The following is a 19,417-nucleotide window of genomic DNA, read 5'->3' as shown; positions in this document are numbered from 1 at the left end:
CCAGGTTGTCCTTCTCTCCATGTGGAAGCAAAGCCTGTATTTATTTCGTTCTGTTTCATTTCTTCTTATGGATAAAGAGAAGTTTAAACTTCAAGGTCATTCCTTTTTGTGGCCACGTGGTCTTGAACGGTGTCAGTCTCTTGGAGCCACAGAGCAGCCCTCGGAGGCTCTGCTATTTCTCTTAAGGAAATCTCAAGGATACGGCCATTTCCGGAGTAATTATTGAAATTCAAGCAAGGAACTGTTGAGCCATTTTTTTTTTTAATTATTTAAGACCTTTATTAACAGGTGCTTGCAGCTTGTTGACTTTTTTGAAAAAATCAAGTTGTAAACTTTTATTACAAATTAAAAATGAGGTTCTTAAAAATCTCAACTTGACCAGATATGAAACAATTTAAAAACCTTTAAAGGTGTATTGAGAGAAACCAGGCTTTTTTTTTTTTTTTTAAAAATCACGTTTGTCATTACCAAAAAGAGACATCTTTAGGTAAAAATACTAAAAACCCCATGCTGCATAGATAATGCAGATAGTTCTAGTTATCTGATCAACAGGCCAAAAGCAAGCACTTAAGGTCTTCAGCTCCAATCTTTTGTTCATTTCATATTGCTGGAATTTCATATTCATTTCTTCTTGTTGGATGACTAAACCGGACGATGGTAGAGATGGTAAGCCGGCACTTACTCAGCCCCGCCCTGCTCAGCCTCAGGAGCGGACGAATTCTCAGCTGGTGGATCGGCTGCTTTTGTCTCTTTGCCATCTTGTGGTTTAGGGTTTTCTGGGCATCTGCGTCGGTAATTGAAGTTGCGGCGGTACCGACGTTGAGGTGGCTGCTGACCTTGAGTCTCATCGCCTTGATTTTCCTTATCTTCTTCATTGCCATCCTCTCTGGGCTGTCTTTGGCGAGGAGGGCCCCTGCGGAATCGTGGTCTATAACCCCAATACATATTCTGCCTCACTGGTCTACCTTGTTCTCCTGTACCCTGGCTGTCAGCACCCTCCATCATCTCCTTGCACAGGAGGGTTGGAATACTGTTGTCGACGCCCATAGGGTCTCCGCATGTAGTAAGATGGGAACCGTCGCCTGCGGTAGGGCCGGCGCTGTTGGGCCTGGCCTTCGGGAGCCCTCTCGGATCCCTCATTCTTTTCCCCACTCTCACTATTCTGGTAATTCTGCTGGTAATTGCGTGGAGGACCCCTGCGACGTGGATAGCGTCTCTAACGGTTACGGTCTGCTGCATATTTACTGCCTTGCACTGGAAGTCCACCAGGGCCTGTAACATTTGCTGCCTCCGCACCCTTTTCTCCTTCAACAACATCAAACTCCACAGTCTCTCCGTCTCCTACGCTGTGAAGGTACTTCCTGGGGTTATTCTTCTTTATGGCAGTCTGGTGTACAAATACATCTTCCTTGGTGTCATTCCTGTTGATGAAACCATATCCGTTTCTTTTTTTTTTTTTTTTTAAAGATTTTATTATTTCCTTTTTCTCCCCAAAGCCCCCCGGTACACAGCTGTATATTCTTCGTTGTGGGTTCTTCTAGTTGTGGCATGTGGGACGCTGCCTCAGCGTGGTCTGATGAGCAGTGCCATGTCCGCGCCCAGAATTCGAACCAAGGAAACACTGGGCCGCCTGCAGCGGAGCGCGCGAACTTAACCACTCGGCCACGGGGCCAGCGCCCCCCATATCCGTTTCTTACATTGAACCATTTGACTGTTCCCAAAACCTTCGTTGCGATGACCTTCTTGTCCCCGCGGGCAGGCGCCGCCGCTCCCTGTGCCACTGCCGGTGGTGTCGGGCTTGGTGTCTGCAGCGCTGAGGGCGGGGGCGGCGGGCGGCTGCTGGGTCTCCGCCTGGCTGCTCACGGTTGCGGTGATGGTGAGTGGGGCCGGCTGTGGCAGCTGCGGCTCCCCCCGGGGTGTGATGGTAACTAGGCCTGCGGCGGCGGTGGGGCTGCTCAGGGCTCTCTGGGGTCCGCTCTCCGCTCCCGCTACCGATCGAACTCTGTTGAGCCATTTTTAAAATGCCTAGATTAACTCCAGAAACTAGAGCAAGGAAAACTGAGGACCCAGAGAGCCCAGCAGATAATTCCCAAAACTGAAGAAACAGAGGGGAGGAGCAGGAAAGTGTAAAACGGTGACACAAAAGGATCATGGAAAAAGTGATACAGGATGGAGGACAGGTCATTCCAGGAACTAAGTCTGTGATTCTCCTCGGTTTTCTGTAGCCTCATTCTTTTACACAGCTTGACTGTCAGCTCTAATCTGCATGATGTTCACTTTTTTCTTAATATATAAAAAGGGAAACAGTATTTTAAGTATTGGCCTAATATAACATTTTAAATAGAACAGATGTTTGTTCATCTAAATTCAACCAGAGGATACTCTCTAATAGAGTAGTGGATACCTCCCCTCGCTTCTTCTCTGGAATATTCTACTGGAGTTTAATTTATTGACCACCAGGCCTCATCTGATTTTCCTTATCCAAAAGTTAACTGCTATGTTTTCAGACCTTATTATCTTGTCTACTATGAACTTCCCTTCAAGACACAGAGTTATACCCTATCAATTTTCCTGCGAAAGTGACATTTATCTAGGTAAAAAAAAGAATATTTTGGCAATCAATTTATGTAAATCTGAGCAATTATCATGAGAGAATGCGGGATGGAAAAAGAAAGGGAAAGATATAAGATCTATAAAGATCCAAATACTTACTACTAATTTTCAAAGGTTATCATGTTAATTTTCATAGAGAGAAAATCAGAGACAGGAAGAAATGTCAAACACTTTGTAACAATTTTTTAATCCAGTATATTAGGTGACTTCTCTATTTTGTTTAAATATTATGAAATCTTACAAACTCACCTTTGTAACCTGGGTAAAATTACAAACATATTTAAAGGTAGACATTTATGGTCCAGGGATTCACATACTACTACCCAGGGAGTGGCACTACTACCCAGGGAGTGGCATAGATTAACAGAGAAACTTTCAAAATATTTTCATATGTTTTAGAATATATTTCCACTTTTTGATGCTTACCTTGACAGAATAAATATTGGAATGGTTCCAACAACATTCTATAGTGAGACTATTATTTATTATAATTCTATAGTGTAATTGGAGCAAAAGGCTGTCCTATACTTACACAGAGTACATGTGTCATTACAAAAAAAAAACCCCTCAAAATAAACTTGAAATCAGTCTAAGAATTGGCTCTTTATTGAGTGGATACTATTCTGTTTTGTGGATCATCGATTCAACAGATGCTTGAGAAATGATATTTACTAAAGTCTAAAAAGCAAATCAAATCAAGTCCTTTGTGTAAAGATAATCAAGAATTATCTAAGTCATTAAATCTCAGACCAATCTAATATTGAGAAAGTCTAGGCGGAATCATATTCTAATTATGAAATAATTTTAAACTTCTTTCAAAAGGCCAACATTCCTACTATTGCCAGAAGATTATCCAGGACCTATGTGCTGGGAGACAATTCTCCAAGGGTCTCTCATACTTCTGCAGGTCTTCCAAACAGAAGCATTAAGAGCGTTTGTTCTGGACTATGTTTTCCTAGACGTTTGTATAGCAAACAGCATTGGAAGATAGAGATAGTGCCTCCTCTGGGGCAGAATTCAGAATCCAGAGTCATGTGCTGTCCAAGATAATAAAGCAAATGTCTTCCTCTGAGGCAACGGTTGAGCAGATTTACGAGCAGCTCCCTTAAACACATTCCTAAGCTCAGGTTTCCTGGGCTATAAGGCAAACCCACTGGTGTGCAGCATCCACGCAGGTCTGTCTCTGCATCAGCTTCACGAGATTGGGGGCAAGAAGAATCAACATACACATGATGCCCAAATTGCTTGCTGTGCCATGAGTAATAAAGTCCTTTATTTCTGTCCCAGGAATCTTGTGACATCTGCCAAGATCCAGGAAACTATGGCAGGCCAACTTGTCGCATGCAAATGGTGTACAGTTTCAGACCCTTCACAATTACACACAATGGGCAAAACCCAGTTCTGTGATTATGGAGACAGACTTCTCACTTTAGGAGACTACATTTTTAAGGCTTTGCCCCATGATGCCTATCTACACATTTCCTACACGCACACACATACTTATATATATTCAATATAAGCATTCAATAGTTTACAATCTTCTCAGCTGGTAGGTAATCCATCCCAGATGATCTGCCCTTACACAGCCCCCCCGATGCCCCCAGCTTCACCTGGTGCCTTGCACATAGCAGGTGCCCAATTTGTAAATAAACAAGTTCACCTCATATATCTCCTCACTTGAAATTCTCATAATGTTTCTGCAAACATGCTGTTTCTATAAACATTCATCTACGTGCATTTCACTGAGTCTAGGGGCCATTTTCACATACGGTAAACTTCTATTCATTTTGTAGAAAGTTTCTGATTAGCACAGAGATTTAGAGTACAGACTAATAGCACCACTTATTTAGAGCAATTTGAGTCTAGTCCTGCACAGCAGTATATACGTATATTGACAATAATTTTCATTCTCTTTTCAGTAGAAATGAAAACCATTTTTGAAAATCTTACCAAAGGCTGATGTGAACCTGTGAGTCTGGGCTTCTCTGTGCTAAAGCCTGACACTGACTTCCGGTTCACTGTGTTGTCACATCTACCGTAGAAGCATGTAAGTCTTAGCATTTTGCAATCCCATTGGGATATGATCATGCAGTCTTTAAAACTATAGATGCTTTCCTTGATAGAGATAATTCTATGCCAGGCAATAGGACTTCTACAGAAAAGTTCAGTAATGGATTTACAGAACCACATAATTTCCTCATATTCACCTCCTTTTTCATGATAAAATAACTGTAAGAAGGAAAATTAACTTGTGTTTATATAACAAAGGATAGTTTAGAAAAATGTAGTAATTATTTAACTTTTATTATTGAAATGTCATTGACACATCACATATTAGTTTCAAGTGTAGAACATAATGGTTTGATAGATATATATATATATTGCAAAATGTACAGAAGTGACTATGGTTAAAATACTGTGTTGTATTTTGAAAGTCACTCAGAGAAAAACTTTTAATTCTTTTGTTTGATGAAGATTAGTCCTGAACTAACATCTGCCACCAATCCTCCTCTTTTTGCTGAGTAAGACTGGCCCTGAGCTAACATCCATGCCCATCTTCCTCTACTTTATATGTGGGACACCTGCCACAGCATGGCTTGACCAGCAGTGCATGGTTCCACAGCTGGTATCCATACCGGTGAACCCTGGGCCACCAAAGTGTAATGCGTGAACTTAACTGCTGTACCACCAGGCCAGCCCCTCTTAATTCTTTTTTTTTTTTTTTTTTTTTTGGTGAGGAAGATTGGCCCTGAGCTAACAGCTGTGCCAATCTACTACTATTTTTTGTATGTGGGACGCAGCCACAGCATGGCTTGATGATTGAAGTGTAGATTTGTGCCCTGGATCTGAACCCGCAAACCCTGGACCGCTGAAGCAGAGTGTGTGAACTTAACCACTACACCACCAGGCTGGCCCCAGAAACTTTTAATTCTTGATTGATATTACTCTTAAAAAAGTCTGGATACATTCAGGTTTATAGTAAAATGTCTATTTATGAAAGACTAAAACATGAATTAATGATGCAGAAAATATTGTTTTTGTAAGGTCTTTTATTTTAAAAACTAAATTGTCTACAGATACTTAAACAAGTTTTTAAAATTCAAATATTAGTAAGAGTAAATGTTAAAATCTTACTTTTAACTTCCCACTCTTAAGAGCTTCTTATATAGCCTACACTCCAAAAAGAAATCCAGCATCTACAGAAGCCTCACCTGGAATGATTGCTGCAGCTGGGTAACTCTTCAGAGATCATGCAGCTTACCTGTGACCCTGAAACTGCTTACTCACAGCCTGAAAGGATTCTAAGATTTTATGTGGATGTTGCAAATAGCAATTTATAATACAAACTATTCCACATCTTGTCCCCTCCACTGAATCATATATCTTGAATGTACTTATTGACTGCATAATAATTCTTTGTATAAATGTATTATAACCTTTCTGACCAACCTGATTGTGTTGCTAATTTCAGTTCTTTGCTGTCCATTGCTTTAAAAACTAATGCCTCAAGGATTTCTCTGTCTCTACTGTCATGAATGTACATTTGCATGTATGTTCTCCTCCGGCCCATAGGCACAGGCACACATGCAAACACTCAATTATCTTTCTATTATATGACATTACTCCATTTGTGGTAAAGCTTAGGATCGCCAATTTTGAGACAAAGGGCTTTAGAATATGTAACAAAACCAAAACTCTACATTACCTGTCTATGTAAGGATATTTGGCAACCATGAGCCCGTATATCTCACTTTGAGTAATTGATCAGTGTGGACTTCATTTTGTTCTGTGCTCTTTGTACTAAAGTTTACCCTCTTCTAAGTGCGCTTCCCTAAATCATTATCTGCTCTAATAGCATCATTCATGTTGCTAATAGAACAGCTAACTGCGCCTTTTCTTTCAATCAGGAAAGCAGAATTTTGGCATTGTGATTCTCTGAAAACGTTCTTAATTAAAGTGGACTATGGTGCCAAAAGTAAGCAAAATGAGCTGTGTGGTCCAGTGAGTAATTTTATTCTATGTACAGTAAACTATGGTTGCTTTAAAAATAAAAAGGAAAAGATTTAAATAAGATGTCTCACAGTTAAATTCTTATACTTTGTTTTAAACACAACCCCCATCATCTTCTGGTGTATATCTTTAAAAGCGGTAAAAGCCAGAACATATTTAATTCTATTTATGTAAATGATTATTTCTAATTTATTGAGCTAGTGTGAATATAATGAATATAAATGTGTTGTGAAATGAGTCATATGGAAACATTACTGAAAATTAAAATATGTTTCAAATTCACCACAAGTGCTCACCTCAGTGTTTCAAGAAGTAGAATCTCGTTTTGTTTTGAAAACAGACGTAGTTTTACGTGTTCTGCCCAGCTGTGGAGCACTTACTCTACTCTTGACGGTCCACGTTACTTCATTTAATAGGCTGTTATCTTTAAAGTTATGTTTTAACATAACCTCTTTAGTTGAGAAAAAACGATAAATTGTCCAGTATCACATAGCTAAAACTGTCAAAGCTGATATTTTAATGTTTTTTTAAAAATAGAAAGTCTATACTTTGAACAAAATATTCTAATGAAATAAGCTTCATATCTTGGTTTTTGTGTCATTGATTTTCTATTTTTTTTTTTTGTCATTTGCCAAAAGGTGCTTTACAATGCAAATATATTATTAATATCTTAAAATCTTTCGTGAGTCAATAATACTCCTTATTAGAATTTTCCAGCCAGGGCCGGCCCCATGGCCGAGTGATTAAGTTCGCTCGCTCTGCTTTGGCGGCCCAGGGTTTCGCCGATTAGGATCCTGGGTGTGGACACGGCACTGCTCGTCAGGCCATGATGAGGCGGCATCGCACATGTCACAACTAGAAGGACCCACAACTAAAACATACAACTATCTACTGGGGGGATTTGGGGAGAAAAAGTAGGAAAAAAAAAGAAAAAGAAGAAGATCGGCAACAGTTAGCTCAGGTGCCAATCTTAAAAAAAAAAAAAAAGAATTTTCCAGCCTTAATTTAAATGTTAGCGTCTTTAAATGCGTTATTCTCAGGTAGTGTTAGAACTTGAGATATTTATTCTAGTGAGCAAGGAGTCACTCTTTTCTATAATCTTTAAGTCAAAGCAAACTTAAGCTCTATTTGTTAACACACTAGATACCAGAAAACATGGCTATAGTTTTCAGATGAGCAGTAACTAACAAAAGAAAATAATAAAAAAAATGCAAAGAACAAAAAGTACCCACTCTCTCATTCTTGTTACTGAGTAGTTGAGGAATCTACTCATGGATACTCGGAAGTCATTTGGTTGTGAAAGCATTTCCAAATACATAGGTACAGCACTAACAAACAGAGGAAACAGCCGTTATGAATAAAAGGAGTTGTGCCAGTGTTCCTTTATAAGGAGGATTACAAGGTCATCTCATTATACAGCAAATGAGAAAGTCAGGTACATACTAGAGAAATGGCTGTCTAAGGATTGTTGTTATCTAGTTTGACCATGTCATTAGTTACAGGTTTTTCCTGAACACCCACTGCTTTTGCAATAATAGAGGTGTCTTCTGCCTGGATTCTAAATTCTCCAAACAAGTTAACTTTTATTTATTTATTTATTTATTTTTTTGAGAAAGATTAGCCCTGAGCTAACATCCACCACCAATCTTCCTCTTTTTGCTGAGGAAGACTGGCCCTGAGCTAACATCCATGCCCATCTTCCTCTGCTTTATACGTGGGACGCCTGCCACAGCATGGCTTGCCAAGTGGTGCATATGTCCACACCCAGGATCCAAACCAGCAAACCCTGGGCTGCCAAAGTAGAATGCCTAACTTTACCACTGCACCACTGGGCCAGCCCCCAGGTTAACTTTTAAAACCATGTACTCTTATAGACTTGAGTAGAAATACACATATCCATCACCTATGAATAGTTATGGTGGATTGGAAAGTGCTAAGATTATGTGTATTTCTGAGACAGTGTGGATGCTAGAGACAAACCATCAGACCCTCCCCAGTACCGTTTCTCCCCATGCCAGGTCATGTGAGTGGGTTTAATTGTATAGAGAGAACACAGATCAGGATGGAGATCTTCAGAGCTGGCTATTAACACATTTAGGAAGCAAGAAGGTAGTTGTAAAAACTTCCTTTTTTCTCTCACTCTTCTTCTATTTGGAGTCAAAATTGTTTCTGGACACAGTCGATGACAATGATCAATATTTTCTTGTGAGCATGAATTTGACATACTTTTTTTTATGTTGATACATTATTCTTCTCTTTGAAACAAAATTTATTTGGACTTAAGATTACAAATGATAGACCAGGGGCCGGGTGGTACAGGGGTTAAGTGCGCATGTTCCACTTTGGTGACCTGAGGTTCGCAGGTTCAGATCCCGGGTGCGGACTTGGCACCACTTGGCAAGCCATGCTGTGGCAGGTGTCCCACATATAAAGTGGAGGAGGCACGGATGTTAGCTCAGGGCCAGTCTTCATCAGCAAAAAGAGGAGGATTGGCAGCAGATGTTAGCTCAGGGCTAATCTTCCTCAAAAAAAAAAAAATAATAATAATGATAGACCAAGCCTACCTGTTTAATGCTACTCTCCTCCACCAAGATCATTCTTTTTGAATTGATATTAATATAAAAATAAGAAAAGTGTAGTACCGTTGCTATAGAAAATAAACTATATTACCTACATGCCAAGAACCTCAGAAAAATCTGAAAGTTACAGGACACATCAAATCTATTGGAGAAAAGATTCCCCTATGGGAGACTTAGCACACATGGAAAAACAGCAAAGCTAGAAAACAATTAGAAGACAGGACAGCAGAAGGCCATGGAAACCTCCTGGCTCCACACAGCAGATGATGGACAAGAAGCAGAATTGTGGATCAGTATTTCTCAAACTCAATCTAGATCTTCTTGATGGTGCTATTATTATTTATTATGAATACTATTAATGATAATGATGTTAATAAAAATAGTGCAACATTTATTGAGTAACATTATGACTAAGTTCCAGATATTTTTCTAAATATTTGCAAGCGATGTGTCATTTGATACAGAAAGTAATCCAATGAGATGTGTAATGTATTTAGTATCTTTTAGAGATGCGGAAACTGGGCTCCAGAAAATACTGATAATGTGCCCCAAATCATAGAACTATCAGGAGACGGAGCTACAATTTAAGTTGAGCAGGCTGAGTTCAGACCAATGATGCGGTGCTCCTGCGCCTCGAGATGCTAGACCACACAAAACTGCCTAAATGATTCTGAGTCTAGAGAATATAAAGATCAGTGATGTTTTGGAGCATACAGGAAAAGACCAGGAAGAGAAGAAATAAAAAGCAGCAGCAAAGAAGTACAGAAGAAGAAGACAAGGAGGAGGAGAAGGGGGCGGAGGAAGGAGAAGAAAAGGGAAATGAGGCAGAGAGAGAGGAGGAGGGGAAGGAGAGAAAGCAGAGGAGCGGGGAGGAAGAGAAAGACACCGCAGCTTAAAAGAGACCCTCAGGAGACCACGCATCAGGTAGGTCCACTGACGTAATAAAAGTGGGTGAAACTACTTACCTATTGCAAGTGATACTCATTAAACAAAATGAAATAAAGGGTTAGCAATAAAGGAATGATAAAAATATATAATGGCAAAAAGTCAATGAAAAGATAGCAGTGATGGCCATACTGTTATCATGTAAAAAGAATTGAGAGTCAAAAGCATTAAATGGGAAAAGGGATTGTTTTATATAGGTCAGAGTGCATCCACAAAGAAAAAAGAACATTTGTGACTTTTATGGACCAAATAATATGGCATTGAAATACATTTTAAAAAATATCCAAGGAGCAATAGGTAGATAACATAGTTATCTTCATGGTTTAAAATATATATAGCAAAATTTGTCCTTAAAAATTATTTTAAGAATCCATAGGGACATTGTTTATAATAGCAACTATTAGAGAAAAAACTTGAAGTCCAATAATAGAGAAAAATTTATGGACATTACAGAACAACATGCCAGAACAAGAGCTTCCTGGAGACCTAATAACATGGAAAAATTTGCATTTTATTTTAAGAAGAACTATCAGGTTGCTGTTTGATATTTCATCTTGTATTAATAGTATATTAATCTTTTGAACTGACATTTGGATTGACATTACAAGTAACTCTGGAATTATTTTTTCTTTATGCTTTTTTATAGTTTCCAAATGACCCACAGTACACACTGCTTTGGTAACTATATACAAGCCATAATGCGATTTTGAAAATAAACTTTATTTTTCTAATAAAACATCACTTACAGAATTTGGCATATGACTTAGAGAGTGCTTTATAAGAGTCATCTCCTTAGAGTCTTCTGTCTAAATTTTAAGTTTATAGATGTGAGACACAAAGAATCTAACAAAGTGTACTATTTTCATCTTAGTCAATGATCTCTAGCTAATGGGAAAATCCATTCAAGTAAAACATCTCTCTCTTGCACACACACACGCACTCACACACACATACACTACTGTGAATTTCACATTTGGGTCTGGTATTTTTGCTTTGAGCTTAATATGCAAAGGGAATATTTTTTTCCTTTCTCGTTCCATTGGTTAGTTTGGGAGAAGCCTTAAAGTGGATATCCCCACACTGTTCAGCTTGCTTAAGGAGCCACCTATTATTTTGAGAATGAGACTCCTGCTGCCGTAGAGTTGTTTGAGCTTGAGTTTCTGTGAAGATCAAGGATGAGAGTTAAAATTGCAGTTCTTAAAATATTTTTAGAAAAGAAGGTGTTAACTTGCTGACATTAGACACTGCAATCAATGCCTCTCAACTTTCCATTCTCAGGAATAAGTGAGGAAGAGATCATTTCAAGGCAAACTGATGCTTTCACTATTCTATAGGACTTTAAAAGCTCTTTGCAGACCAGATTTTTGTTTCTTTTTATATATCTTGGACATTGAAAGAAGAGTTGACATAAAATTGCTTAATGTTTTTGTATATTGTCTTGATTTAGTCTCCTCCCTGTACCTTTTAGAATGCCTTCACTGAAGATCCTTGGTCATTTCCCTTTATCATTTGAACACCCCCACAGTGAAATAACCATTTCTATTTTATGTGACCATAATAGTAATTGGTCTTTCAGAGAGTTGTATCCTAATGCCATAGTGACATAACATTAAATAATCATCATAATAAAAATAGGACTCTTTCTTGCTAATATTAAGGGAGATATTTTTTGTATCAAGATATTCAGTCATCACAATAGATAAAATATTTTAAAAATAACGTGTACATGCACTGCAGTGACGTACAATATCATGAATTAAGTGCTAAAGGACTTATAGCGCTAATCTAGATATATTTTTGACTAACGCAAAACAAGGTGGCTAATACAAAAGTTCAATGGTACCAGCAAGAAAGATTTTAATAGCATCAAAAGGCATCCTTTTACAAGTGAGTTTCCAGAATGAGTAAGCATCGTGATTACCATGTAGATCGTAAATTAAGGAGATGGCTAATTTGTGCTGGATGGTAAAATACGAAGTAAAGACATTTGGAGAAATATATGTGAGTGTTTTTAGGAAGCCTGGTATCTCCTGGAAAAAAATATACAGATAGAATAGAATCAAATGCACAGCAGACACGATTGCGGGAAATAGCAGACTGCACCAAAGTAAGCGTGCTCAGTGAATCAGCCAGGGAGCACACTGCGTTTAGCATTTTGCATGTTTATTTTCTCTATATATTCAGTAGGTGGTAAAAAAAAAAATTGCATCAAAAATGAGTTTAACAGTGCTTTGCATATTCTTTTTTAAAAATAAATTAGTAAGGAGAGTGAAAAGTCCTTTTAAAAGTTGGCTTACCAGTGCAGGATTTGTCAGGGAAATATTGGTCACTGTTTTATTCTTCTTCATGGACGAAAAACAAAATCATTACAAAGAAAAAAGTCTGGATAAAGTGAAAGACTTTGCTCTTTAATGATAAAGAGTCATAAATTGGACACATTTAACAGATCTTTTTCAAAACTAGGAAGTCTAAATCAACAGGATCACATCAAATATATAACTGTTTTTAGTGCATTTGTCAAGATTACTTCAATTAAAATGAAACAAGGAACTCAGCATAGGTGGACTTAAAACTTGCTATTTCCTTTTGTGTGATAATGATTACTGTTAAATTAATGGTAACCTTCAAAGAAGTTATGTTATCTTTCATCTCTTGTCAATTACTTCCCTGTTTGGTTAAGGGGACTGATCAGGGCTCCTACAAAGCAATAATAATATTGCAACAAGTTGATAGGAAAAATAACCACTGAAGTGCACGTCTAGGTGATTCACTGAAAAACAAACAGAAAGGTCAATTAAGACGGAAAAATGTTAAATGAAAGAAATGCAAATTAGAACACAATGAGCCATCAATCTCAGTTAATTAAGTGAGGTATTTAAAAATGATTTTAAAAAACCCATGTCTTCCATAACTTTCCTTATCCAAAAACCCCACCACATTCTACTCTCCTTACCCACTTTTCATACATGCTTATTTTCTTTCATCTTTATTATTTCTAAGTAGTTTTAATTGATTAGAATTCTTAACCCTTAGAATCATTAATTCCCAGTGAAAACTAAAAAGTAAGCAATTGTGGACTGTTAACACTAGGATTCTGTGGATTGCCAAATTTACACATTTCATAATTTCTGGAAGTACATTCTTCCTCACAGTAAATGTGGGGGCCTAGAATTGGCCACCCCAAGATATGTCTCTTTGGCATGATGATTGTTTGGGGAGGGTTACTTTTAATAAACTGCAGACAGGAAAGGAGTGCTGAAAAGTAGAGTTTACTTACCCTTTGTTAAGAAACATTTACATCATAAAGGAAATCTCCATCTGTAAATGTGTCTCCCTCTCTGTTCCAGGAAGAAGGGGGAATGACCTTATCTCTAGAAACTCTTAATCAATGCCAAAGGCAAGGAGTTAAATCTGCATTTGTTTACTGTACTTGTGTGGTAATCTCCCATGATGGACTCCCCCTCCACCCCCAACATCCTCCTTTGTCTTTAGCTTGATATGATATTTAAGGTGGTGGCTTCAGCCATTTTGGTGAGTTGCTCAGCTTGCCTGAGCCTCTCCCATGTATATATGTTATAAAGCTTTGTTTAATTTTCTCCTGTTATTCTGTCTTATGTGAATTTAATTCATTCTCTGGCCAGAAGAACCCACAGTGGGTAGAGGAAATGTCTTCCTCCCCTACATAAATTTTTCAATGTGGCACAAAACATGTTTACTAACAAACCCAAACATCTTTAGTTCTCTATAAGAAGTGAAAAGTGGATAAACCGATGATCAATAATTAGTGTTTCAATATTTTATCTTATTTGGAAATGATCTAGATATTCAGTGAACATCCATCATTTAACTTATCTCAGTATAACTTTAAAGTTTCAAGTCACCAAAAGGATTTTGGAAACTATTTTTATGTAGACATACCATAAAGCATAATTATTATTGAAAAATCCGTTTGCAAACTTTTATCTTACTTACATATATTTAATTTACTTGTTCTTAACAGTTATGTTTAGATTCCTCAAAAAAATTTCATGAGACATTAAACAGCTCACCAACATCTTATTATCTTTCTTGCTGACAAATGCTGTAACAGAGATAACACGAACTTATTTGACTTTTAGTAAACCTAAGTAGAATAAAAATTGTATGTCTGCATTATATTTAATATTGATAGCTCTAAAGACATGCCTGTTTTAATTAAATCAACAAACTTAAACTAGATTTTATTTACCAAAGATCATCCTAGATCATGTGAATTTGAAACTAGTTTTTATATTTCTGAAAGTATACTTGATTTATATAAATGTTTGTTTGTCTTTAAAGCAATTAAGTAGAACTCTTTACAGATTAATTCTGGCAATACCATCTGGAGGTAGAAAAAATATCACACGTCTGTAACATATACACGTAGACACATGTGAACATACAGATGGATGCAATCTGAGATCTTACAGCTTTCATTTTACAATTTTAGCTATGACGCAGGGGTGATAATGCAAAACACACTAGTTTATAAAAGAATAGTTGGATCCAAATCATGATTTTGGCCGATGGAATAAGTTTGTTACCTGCTCAGATGGCTTAAACTTTTCACTAGTATTTGTGGAGAAGACTTTTAAGATTTTTCATTCACCTACCTACATTGTAAACAGCCTTTCCCTTTTTTTTCCTTCTGATAAGAATTACCTCCCTGAAGTTGGCATTTCAAGGAGCTGACCCTCAGCTCCTAGAGGGGACCAGGCAGAACATTTACGCCTCGAAGGCACAGACAAAGATTGCAGGTTCCTCCAAGGAGGGCCTATGTTTCCTAAATCCAGAAGTTTTGCAACAACTATGAGCTTTTTGAGATGAATGAGGGGTTTTGGGGATTGGTAAAAAGAATGAGTGGGCTTTTTCTGTTCCTGTAAAGGCTCAGTTTATAACTTGAGTTGTACACACTGGCCTTAATTTGTAGGACAGTTGTTCTTAATCTCTCAAGGATTGGGCTGCAACCTGAACGCCAACCACGGACTGAGCCAACCATCCCGCTGTATGACCTTCGCTTCTTTCTATGGGAGACCAGATCTTCAACTAAGTTGAAATGTTCCTATGTTCCAGATTTAGAGCTGTTTGTGTTTGGAATGTTTTTCTTTCCTTGGGGTACATAGTTTCATTTAGCTGAGGGTAGAAGGCAGGAAAAAAAAAAAATTCTACCAGTCTGAGCATGAGCTCCCAATTTGCCCAACTTCTGATCAGAGAGCTACTTTAAAAAAACATTCCTGGGGCCGGCCATGGCCTAGTGGGAAAGATCGTGTCCGCTTGGGTGGCCGGGGTTTAGATGGTTCCGATTCTGGGTGCCGACATGCTCATCAGGCCACGTTGAGGCAGCGTCCCTCATGCCACAACAAGAAGGACCCACAACTAGAATATACAACTATATACTGGGGGAATTTGGGGAGAAAAAGCAGAAAAAAAAGAAGATGGTTGTAAACAGTTGTTAGCTCAGGTGCCAATCTTTAAAAAACAAAAAAAATTTCTTTCAAATATCTGGTCAGATTTCAGCCGGGACCAAGAGTAAACATTCCTGGCGGTATTGAAGGACTCTTCCGATGCAAAAGGCATCTCCAAAGACAGCGCAAAAGATATTACTCTCCAAGATCCCTGGCCACTCCCAAAAAACAGCCGAAAGACAGAAAGACTTAGACAATTCCCCTGAGAGCTGGCAACGGTTGGTAGGACCTGATAAGGTTAATTTGTATATCAAGGACCCACAAACTGGAGGCGGCCCAGACAGCCAGGCCACACCACACATCTAACCCTGTCAGCCTGCGCTTACAGGAAACAGCTGTCGAAGAATTCTGGCTTTTACCAATCCAGTCCTCCAACTCAGCTTCAGCTAGTTCACTGACCCCAGGAAGCAGGACCCGCTGGCCATCTAGGGAAATCTCCGACCTCCTAGCCCATCACAGCGTTTCCCGTTGCCTGGTCAGACGCTCTAGAGACCTCACTCTTGCCAAAATCCCACAGAAAGAGCAATCCACTACTTGTGAGGGGGGCACTGCCCTGCCCCAGGCCATAGACTGTTTTCCCTTGAGTAAAGGACATCAGATGCGTTACCAAGTTGTTTCAGTTTTGTCATTCGGCAGACTCTAGCCACAAATGGGGTGCGCCCCATATTTCTATCCAGCCACATTTTTGGGTCCCGGACCGGACGGTTGAGCTGCCTGCATACGCAAGCATCAACCACCTGAGTACTCCAGGCAGACAGAAAGCCAAGCTGAGTTTTCAGCGCACAAATGAGACTCACAAGAAGGCAATAGCTGTCCCTGGGAGAGTAAGGGACATAAGATGTTCCCTTCGTTTCCCACGGGCGCTACTCACGCTTCTCCAGCGTCTGTCGCCTTCCCCAGGATCCCGTCTTCAGGCTCCAGAGCGCGTGAGGTTTAAAGCAGAGAGGGCAGCCCCATTATCTGCAGGAATCCGGCAAGGTTTTCCGTTCACTTTAATTCTAGTTTTCCCCGGGCTGTTTAAGGGAATAACTTGTGGCGCTTTACCAGAGAATTCCTGGGAGTCTCCTCAACCCTGGGGAGGGGCGGACGGGGGCCCTCCCCTCAGGGCAGATGTGGGGGTGCGGGGTCACGTTGATGAGTGTCATTGTGTTTGTGATTTACTTTTGAATGTTTAGCGAAAGTGAAAGAGAAGACAAATGTTCCAAAAGTTAACAATTGAAGAATCCTAGTAAAGGGTAAATGAGTGTCCTTAAAATATGACTTTTACTACAACTTTTCTGTAGGTTTTTCTGTACATTTTTCAAAGTAAAAAATAAGGTCAATATCAAAAACAGCAAACAAAATGCAGAATTTTATGTATTCGTAAGAGCTGTAGCTTCATTAAAGCTATCCATTTTATTTCCAAAGCCTTCTCTTTCATGACGTTTTGAATACAAGCAAAGAGATTTCTTGTGATTGAAAAGTGTCACAAGCCATTTGAAGAGTCATATTTTCACAATAATGAAACAGAAATCAGCTCTTACACACAAAATGCCCCCTCTGCTCCCGGGGCCTTTGCAGTCCACCTTCCCTGTCTCATCCTAGTAGTTTGGAACAGGCTATGGCTTTGTGCGCGATTCCGTCTAATTTTTAAGCTGAATTTAGGAATAGAGCCACCATTTTCCTCATGAGATGAAACAAATTCACTCAGCAATGAATTAATGATTTCATAGTAGTTTGGATAAAATAAGGCTGAAATTACACCTTACCTGTGCCTAGAGGGTGACAATTCCCAATCTATATTCAGAGTAACATTATTTCTTGGGGTAACAGGAAGTGGGAAATGACAAAGACAAAATGGCTTTAAGCTTGGAAGCTTGGCAGCTTTGAAAGTAGTATAATAAAAAGGACAAGGAAATGTTCAGGTTCACACGTACCACGAGAGCTCACTACTTCTTTCATTTTGAAGACAGAAAGGGGACTTGACTTTGTGTTTTGGGAACAGAAAACAGAAAAACTGCTTAGAACTATCCCTTTACTTACAATTGAGAATAAATACTCTTTTTACTTACATTTGAGAGGTTACACTGTGAAAATCCTGACAGGATTCTGAAGAAGTTTTACATGTTCACCTGTTTGGACCATTAACATGATGAAAAGATTGTCATTCTTTCCTGTGAAAGGTAGGTACACTTGAAGCCACAACTTTTTTTTCTTCTCTTCAGAGTGACATAATTCTTTAAAATGTTCTCTTTCAAAAAGGCAAGTAATGCACATAAGTTTTAGAAAGTACTCCTTTATCCAACAGACCTGTAATCAAAGTCAACAATTACATACTGATTGGCACAAAAGGTTGATGCTAAACTGACGCTCGCTTCTGTCAGAATCTTTGATCACAGCTGCACTTTGCTACATTAGGCTTTCAGATTGAATGGTCATAAATAGTAATATTCTTGCTATATCGCAAAATTCATGATAATGTATTTAAAATAAATACAAGCTGGTTTGGCATCTGCTACAGCAGTGCTTTTAAGACTGGCTGGAGACTAGCGTTTATTTTAATAAAGCACAAAAGGGTGGGACAGACCAGCGTATTTCCACATGCCACTCAAGTTGTGGGCGTCAATGTTGTTTGGTAAACGAGCGTGTGTTTTATGTGTGCAGTGTGCAATGTAAAATGTCTTACTGTTGGTTGCAGTTTAAAAAGTTGAAGGTGGGGCTGGCCCAGTGGCGTAGTGGTTAAGGTCTGCTTCAGCAGACTGGGGGTCACAGGTTCTGACACTGGGTGCGGACCTATGCAGCACTCATCAAGCCATGCTAAGATGGCATCCCACATACAAAACAGAGGAAGAGTGGCACAGATGTTGGCTCAGTGGCAATCCTCCTCAAGCAAAAAGAGGGATATTGGCAACAGATGTTAGCTCAGGGCCAATCTTCCTCACCGCCCCCCGCAAAACATATAGATATATGTTAACAAAAAAAGTTGAAGTCAATGACTCTTGCGTTTTCATAGGGTGACATAGAGACTGCTTCTTTCAACATTATAGCAAATTTTAATGGAAAATGTTTCCGAGCATAACAAAATTTAAGTTATAAATCATAGTAGAGTAGAAATTGTGTTTTTATATTGTAGGACCTTGCTTGCTCAGCAGTAACTACATGCTCTATTACAACCATGTGTCCTTCTGGCCCCCTCCTGGGCAGAAGGGATTTGTGACAATCCAGGGCCAACTCGGATCTTAACTTACCTCACTCAAAGAACATCAATTCAAGGGGCTGGCCCAGTGGTGTAGTGACTAAGTTCACACGCTCTGCTTCCACAGCCTGGGGTTTGCACGCAGGTTCAGATCCTGGGCGCGGACATACACACCGATCATCAAACCATTCTGTGGCAGGTGTCCCACATACAAAATAGAGGAAGACGGGCACAGATGTTAGCTCAGGGCCAGTCTTCCTCACACGCACTAAAAACAACATCACATCTTGAAAGAACAAGGAGCCCTTGCACGTGGGCTGCTGTTCCTGGGAACCCTGGTCACACCAAGGACAGTCCTTCTTGGCAAGCACATAGCCTTTGTCCTCTGCTTATATGAGCAACCTCCTCTCCACCCGTGGCAGTGGGTGCACTACTCCATCAAGCCGGCCACCCCTGGACACTCCCTATATGCAAGTCCCGGTGAACCTGTATGTCTCGTGGGCTGTCTCTGGGTCTTGTCTTTGGTCTCTCCACACACTATCCCGCACTGCTTGCTCCACTGGGCATGCGGCCAGACATATAGCTTTATTAACATTTCCTCATACTAT

The 19,417-nt window shown here is 39.3% G+C and overlaps 1 pseudogene; it reads right to left on the bottom strand.

Moving 5' to 3' along the window:
* Nucleotides 1-657: 657 nt before the first annotated feature.
* Nucleotides 658-19,417, bottom strand: part of LOC124236323 (Y-box-binding protein 1-like) — a 172,170-nt pseudogene continuing 153,410 nt past the window's right edge.

The sequence above is a fragment of the Equus quagga genome, chromosome 2 (assembly GCF_021613505.1).
Source record: "Equus quagga isolate Etosha38 chromosome 2, UCLA_HA_Equagga_1.0, whole genome shotgun sequence".
Classification (NCBI taxonomy): domain Eukaryota; kingdom Metazoa; phylum Chordata; class Mammalia; order Perissodactyla; family Equidae; genus Equus; species Equus quagga.
This window is presented reverse-complemented; position numbering and strand designations above follow the sequence as displayed.